Source organism: Vulpes vulpes, unplaced genomic scaffold (genome assembly GCF_048418805.1).
Source record: "Vulpes vulpes isolate BD-2025 unplaced genomic scaffold, VulVul3 Bu000000665, whole genome shotgun sequence".
Classification (NCBI taxonomy): Eukaryota; Metazoa; Chordata; class Mammalia; order Carnivora; family Canidae; genus Vulpes; species Vulpes vulpes.
Genome location: NW_027325672.1, coordinates 780,986 through 788,078, shown reverse-complemented (window position 1 = coordinate 788,078; position 7,093 = coordinate 780,986). Strand labels below are relative to the sequence as shown.

Genomic DNA, 7,093 nt, shown 5'->3' with positions numbered 1-7,093 from the left:
AGCTGGTAGAAACTTAGAGTTACCTTTTCTACTCAAGTGTGTTAAGTCATATCTGCTCCCGATTAAATTGCCAGCTTGTTATTGAAAATAGTAACAGTGACAATAATAATACAATAAAAAATGAACTTATTTCCTTAAACTAAAATATTATGGTGAATTTATATCAGATAGTCATAATAAGTAAGTATTTTAGGGAAGAGTAAGAGTGATAAGCTTATAGCAGACAATGGCTCATAGAAATCCTGAAATATTTCTGGAAAACATAAGGGAGGGAATCAATATTGGGGTAGGCCATTTTTTCCTCCTTAGAAATAGCTCTCAGATCTTTTCTTCTTTATCCTTGTCTCCAGTCTCTCGAAAGTCCTTCTTTTTGTACAGTAACCCTAGACGTATCTTAAAAGGACAACAGAAAGCAAGGACCCCGAGTTTACATCCACAGAAACCTAAAACTCTTCATACATTTTTCAAACACCATGACACTATATAATCTCACATTACCTAAACTTCATCACTAGGAAATAAGGATTCCATTAATTTGCTATTCTAATTTGTGAAAGAAACATATTCCAATAGGTCTACAACTGAAGTTCCAAATTCAGCTGCAACCTTATGCATCTAAAGACTAAGGGGAGTTTTATTAGTTTCTTAGGGCCACTGTAACAAACTACTAAAAATTGGGTAGCTTAAAACAACAAAAATTTATTTTCTCATAATTCAGAAGATTGGAAGTTCAAATTAAAGTGTTGACAAGATTGGTGGTGACTGGAGGTTCTCTCCTTGTTCCTGGTGGTTGCTGGCCATTCTTGAAATTACTTGACTTGTAGATAGATCACTCCACTCTCTGCCTTTGTCTTTACATGATGCTCTCCTTTTGGATTTGTTTATGAATCTCTTTCTTCTTATGAGAACACCAGTCATATTGGATTTAAGCTCCACCTTAATCCACTATGTTTTCATCTTAACTTGATTGTATCTACAAAGACACCACTTTCAAATAAAGTCACCTGCATGGGTTCTGAGTGGATATATATTTTGGGAGATTACTATTCAAGCCAGTATAGGAGGCTCAACCAAATCTATTCAGGATAAACTCAAAGACCCACATCAAGACCCATTTTAATCAAACTGCCAAAAGCCAAAACCAGAGAATCTTTTTTTTTTTTTTTAATTTTTTTTTAATTTTTTTAATTTATTTATGTATGATAGTCACAGAGAGAGAGAGAGGCAGAGATACAGGCAGAGGGAGAAGCAGGCTCCATGCACCGGGAGCCCGACGTGGGATTCGATCCCGGGTCTCCAGGATCGCGCCCTGGGCCAAAGGCAGGCGCTAAACCGCTGCGCCACCCAGGGATCCCCGAAAACCAGAGAATCTTGTAGGTAACAAAAGAAAAATGACTTATCATATATAAGGGATCTTCACTAAAATTATAAGCAGATTTCTCACCAGAAATTTTGGAGGCCATAAGAAAGTGAGCTGATATATTCCAAGTTCTAAAAGAAGAAAAAGTATAAACCAAGAATAATATATCCAGCAAAATTGTACTTCAAAAATATCATAAATTAAGATTTTTGTCTTATAAAAATCTGAGGGAATTTGTTACCAGTACACATGCTCTGCAAGAAATACTAGAGTCTTGAATGTCAAAAGGAAAATATAATAGATGGTAACTGAAAGATGTATGAAGAAACAAGGATTTCAGGAAATATAAATATATAAGCAATTACAAAAGCTATTATTACTGTAACAATAGTTGGTAACTTTACTTTCTGTTTTTTGTAGGAATAAGAAATGAAAACTTTTTAAAATACTATTATTAGTCTAAAAGTATCATTGGAAGTTTGGTTTGTAATTCCACATTTTGTTTTCTACATAATTTAAAAAAACTGGTGAATTAAAAAAATATCAACTTACGGTTTTGGATATACAGCATATAAAGATGTAATTTTGTGACATCAGCACCTGAAAGGAATAGGGATAGAGCTATAAAGGAGCAGAGCTTTCATATAGTATTGACAAATTCAAATTAGCATATTATTATAGTTTCAGGTATAATTTTAAATATAATCCTCATAGTATTCACAAAGAAAATAGCTTTAGAATACACACAAGAGGGGGTTAGACAGGACTTTAAATGTTTCACTAAAAGAATCAACTAAACATGAAAGAATATGGTAATGCAAGAAATGAGGGACAAAAAAGCTATAAGACATATTTGATGTAAATCAAATAGCAAAATGACAGAAGTCTTTATCAGTAATTACATTAAATATAAATTGATTAAATTCTCCAATCCAAACATAGAGAATGGCTGAATGGGTTAAAACATGGTTAAACTATCTGCTGTCTATAAGAGACTCACTTTAGATCCAAGACACGAACGTGTGGAAAGTGAAAAGATGGAAAAAACCCTTGCAAATAGTAACCAAAAGAGGAGAGGGTGGCTATAGTAACACTAGAAAAAATAAACTTTAAATGAAAAAAAGGTAATAAAAGTTAAGGGACATTATATGTTAATGTTCATACGGCATGATACAAAATTATAAACATTTATATACCTAATAACAATCAAAATATATAAAGCAAGGTTGTCTTCCCTTGGTAATCTAATCTTTCTTCTTGGAAGAAGCCTTAAAGAAATAGTTTTGCAATAATAGTTTGATGCTTTAATACTTCACTCTCAATAATGATTAGAAAAATCAGAAGAGATTTCTCTGGAGAGGGAAGAAGGAAATAGAGGACTTGAACCACACAACTAAACCAGTTACATCTAACAAACATATATATAGAGTTCTCTACCCAACAACAATCATTCTTTTCAACTGTACATGGGTTATTTTCCAGGAAATTGGAACCCTTGTGCACTGTTGATCAGAATGCAAATTTGCACAGCCATTGTAGATAAACAGGGAGGTGTGTGTGTGTGTGTCTGTGTATGTGTGTGTGTTTTAAGATTTTATTTATTTATTCATGACAGACACAGAGAGAGAGAGAGTGAGAGAGAGAGAGGCAGAGACACAGGCAGAGGGAGACGCAGGCTCCTTGCAGGGAGCCCGATGCAGGACTTGATCCCAGGACTCCGAGATCTTGCCCTGGACCGAAGGCAGGTACTAAACCACTGAGACACCCAGGGATCCCCTCAAGATGGTCAATTTTAATATATCATGTATATTTTACCACAATTTTAAACTGGAAAAAATGATTATTTACCGTTAAAGCAAAAATAATAACAATGTGGTGTGGAGTTTATAACATATGGGGAAATAAATGTGTGACAACAATAACAAATGGCCATGAGGATAGAAATGGAAGTATACTATTATAAGGTTCTCACACTTCACATGAAATGGTTTAATATTACTTGAAGTGTTGAAAAGTTAAACATATATACCATCAACCTGCAATCACTAAAATAAGTATTTATAGTTAATTGGTGAACAAAAGTGATATGTGAATTCATAAAAATATCCAATTAGTATAAATTAAAGAGAAGAAAAAGGCAACAAAGAACACATGGAAAAATGGAAACAAAAATAGTAAGATTTCAACCTTGAATGGTTAAACATAACACTACTGTGTTATCTGAGACATATACCTGAGAGGAAAAAAAAAGGCAATACCTATACGAAGATTTATATGCAAATTGTTCATAGTTTTATTCATAATATTCATAATATTATTATTCATAATATCTTAAAACTGAGGGGCACTTGGGTGGCTCAGCGGTTGAGCATCTGTCTTTGGGTGAGGTCATGATCCTGGGTTCTTGGGATCAAGTCCCACATCAGGGTCCCCCCAGGGAATCTGCTTCTCCCTCTGCTCATGTCTCTGCCTCTCTCTCTGTGTGTGTGTCTCTCATGAATAAATAAAATCTTAAAAAAAATAAGACACACACAAAAAAGCATATACTATAGGATCTAACTAAAGAAAATTTTAGAAAATTCAAACCAATAAAAGATGTCAGAAATAAAATCAGTTATTGCCTAGGAAAGGTTGGAGGTAGCTTGGTTGGGAACTGTGATTACCAAGGGAAGACACAAATTTTTGTAGGTTATGGAGATGGGTTCAATATCCTGATTGTATTAATTGTTTCACAGGTTTATATATTGTCACAACTTACCAAATTCTAACTATAAATTAGACTTTATTGTAGTTAATTACATCTCAAAAAATAAAACTAGCATAAAGGCTGAAACAGAGACATTAGCAATCCCATTTTAAACAACAAATATAAAGATTAAAAAATTACCTTTTATTATAAGACATAGTTTACATATGTTTTCTCTAACTAGAATTCCTATATGCAACATTCCAGAGAAGCTGTGTTAAAAGACACTGTGTTAAGAAGTAATGTCTAAAAATTTGTCAGTCTATACCATCTGTACCCATTGTATAAACATCTTTCTGTTAGATAACTTGAAGATTTATTATGGAAGCAGCAAATATAGTGCATGTTCACCAAAAATGTATCACATACTGTAGGAGAAGACACAGGCCATTGTATATCAACTAATTGGTCATGGAAAAACTATATATATTAAAAACAAAAAACTTCAACACATTAAGTCAATCATACTTTTGGAACAAGACACATTATTGGTTTCATTTTAAAATTTAGGAGATCCGTGGGTGTAAAATTCATACAATAGTGTTTCTTGTGATTCCTTTTAAAAATGCAAATATCTCCTAGGCCTGCAAATTTCCTGAAATTCAACACCTTCTGCTCTGTTGAAATACACAGATATGTTCATCTTTAATTAATAGCTCACTACAGACTGAAATTTAGTACCCTTCAATTATTATGGTTTGATTTAGAGAAACAATACTTCATTTATTTTTTTATAGTCAAACTTATGGGCACCTGGGTGGCTCAGTCAGTTAAGCGACCTACTTTTGATCTCAGTTTAGGTTTTGATCTCAGGGTTGTGAGTTCCAGCCCTGTGTTGGGCTCCATGCTGGGTGTGGAGCCTACTTAAAAAGAAATAAAATAAAACAAAAATCAATCAATCAATAAACAGTCAAATGTATTATATTAGTGGTATATGTTATTAAAACTACCTCTCAGAATGCATGGGTTGGAAAGATAATGAAAATGTTTCCCAGTTTGGGAATTACCTCCTTGTCATACGTCAAAAAGTTATTAGAATTAATTATTAATATTAATATTAATCAATTAATATTTACCTCCATCACTTTGTTCATATCTGCATAAGTCCCTATATTGCAGATACCTTATGTAGTCTTAATCTATATCTATACCTGTATGTAACCAAGTGTGCTGGAAATCTGAGACAAAAGAATAGCTTAAAATGGATGAGCATATTTTAGTCTATATGAAATTTACTATCAATTGAGACGATAGGTCTTAATTGATTTTAGTTATGTGTGTATGGGGGAGAGTGTAGGTAAAGGAAACATTAATTGTATCTTTGCCTCAAATTCTGACTCAATAGAAACTTGAATTTTTCATTTTAAATGTTATTTGTTTAACTATGTTAAGTTTATTTTTACCTGAGAAACTTAGGAATCACAGAGACACAAAGATAGTAGTGATCCCATTCTAAATAGTGTGGATATAAAATCTTTTCCTTATGGTGCTAGTTTGTACAGCTCATTTCCATGCCCCGTTACTCACTAATGCTATTATAGTTAAATTGGAATCTTTCTAGTGACAATCACACTACATGAAATGTTTCCTTGTAATTATATTAGAAGAAGATATGTTGTGAAAACTGTTAGCTTGACTAGTTAAAACTTGCAAAATGTATGTTATTCTTGCACTTAGCTACATATTTTTGGAAGAAAAAAAAGTATATACAGTGTTCCTTGGCAGTGGATAAAAATCCAGATTTTATTTTTTCACCAAAACAGATTAAATCATACCTGAAATATATAAATTATTTTCCTGAATATTCCATCCCTGGCCTTTTTTTTTTTTTTTTTTTGCCTTAGGACAGTAAAATACCTTCTTTATAAATAAGAAGGTGGTTTTAAAATAGTACCTCCTTTCATCTGATTGAAACAAACATTTTTTCTGACCTCCAGTTTGCATTTTGACTTTGTACTGGAGAAACATTATTCAGGCTTTCAGGAGAGCAGTACTAGTGAACTTAGAAAATATCTTGCCAAGTGGGCAAAACACAACTAGCTCTTCATTCTTCTGGAATGATTTTCAAGTATTAGAGGTCAATCAACAAATTGCAATGCCGAGTGGTCTTTTAGTCATCATTAATTTTCTGGTATTTCTAGAGAATTTCTCCCTCTATTGTTTACTTCATTTAGCAATCCTCCATAGATTTTTGCATTATTAATATTACTGTATTCTCTCATCTATATACAGTACAAAGACAATAAGCAAACAAACACACTGGGAAAAAGTGGGTAACACAAAGGTGTTTGGAGGGAAAGCACATGTTTTTCCAGCTACTAAAAACCTGATATTACATGAAAAATTAAGTTTATAATTGGTATATATTTGACAAAAAGAAGTGACTTTTAAAAACGTTGTCATTACCATTTCTGGTCATAGCATATTCTAGTTGTGTTATCCCAGCAGTGCTCCCAAAGGAAAGATTTAAGTGCAAGTAGTTTATTTGGGAAGTTATTTCAGGAAGCATTGCAGGGGTTGGGGGTGGGCAGAAAATGAGATAGGGAAGGGAAGGAAGTAAATAGAGCATGCAGATATGAGCAGGTCATTGCTATAGGCAACTGTAGCTCAAATCCAACAGTAACTTCTGAAATATGGTGTACAACACAAATTAGGAAATTATAGCCCTCAGGTAAAACCTGCTACATCACCTATTTTGGTACCCCCTGCAGTCAGGGGCACCATTCCAGCAGTCTGGCACTGTGAGCCACAGAAACCAAGTTTAGATGCCCTCCCTATGCTCCCAGCACCTGTCACCCTGGCCAATGGCTGCACCATAGTCCTGCATGGGGTCTGTGCCTGGCCACCTTCACATTTGGCACTTCTCCATGTTGACAACTTTTGTTGGACACCTAGCTTTGGAATCTCAGGCTGAGTATCAGGAGCTCTGAATGTCACCTCATCTCTGTCCAACTGCCCAAATTGGGTTTGGAAAACTCTTTAGGAGA

The 7,093-nt window shown here is 33.9% G+C and overlaps 1 long non-coding RNA gene across 1 annotated transcript in view; it reads right to left on the bottom strand.

Moving 5' to 3' along the window:
• Positions 1-1,211: 1,211 nt before the first annotated feature.
• The window catches only part of LOC140596488 (uncharacterized), a 46,993-nt gene continuing 41,111 nt past the window's right edge, over positions 1,212-7,093 (bottom strand). Inside the window, exons 5-6 of the long non-coding RNA XR_011998456.1 lie at positions 1,913-1,960; positions 1,212-1,491 (exon numbers count right to left, since the gene is read on the bottom strand). This is a non-coding gene — a long non-coding RNA (uncharacterized lncRNA). The remainder of the gene's footprint in view (positions 1,492-1,912; positions 1,961-7,093) is intronic.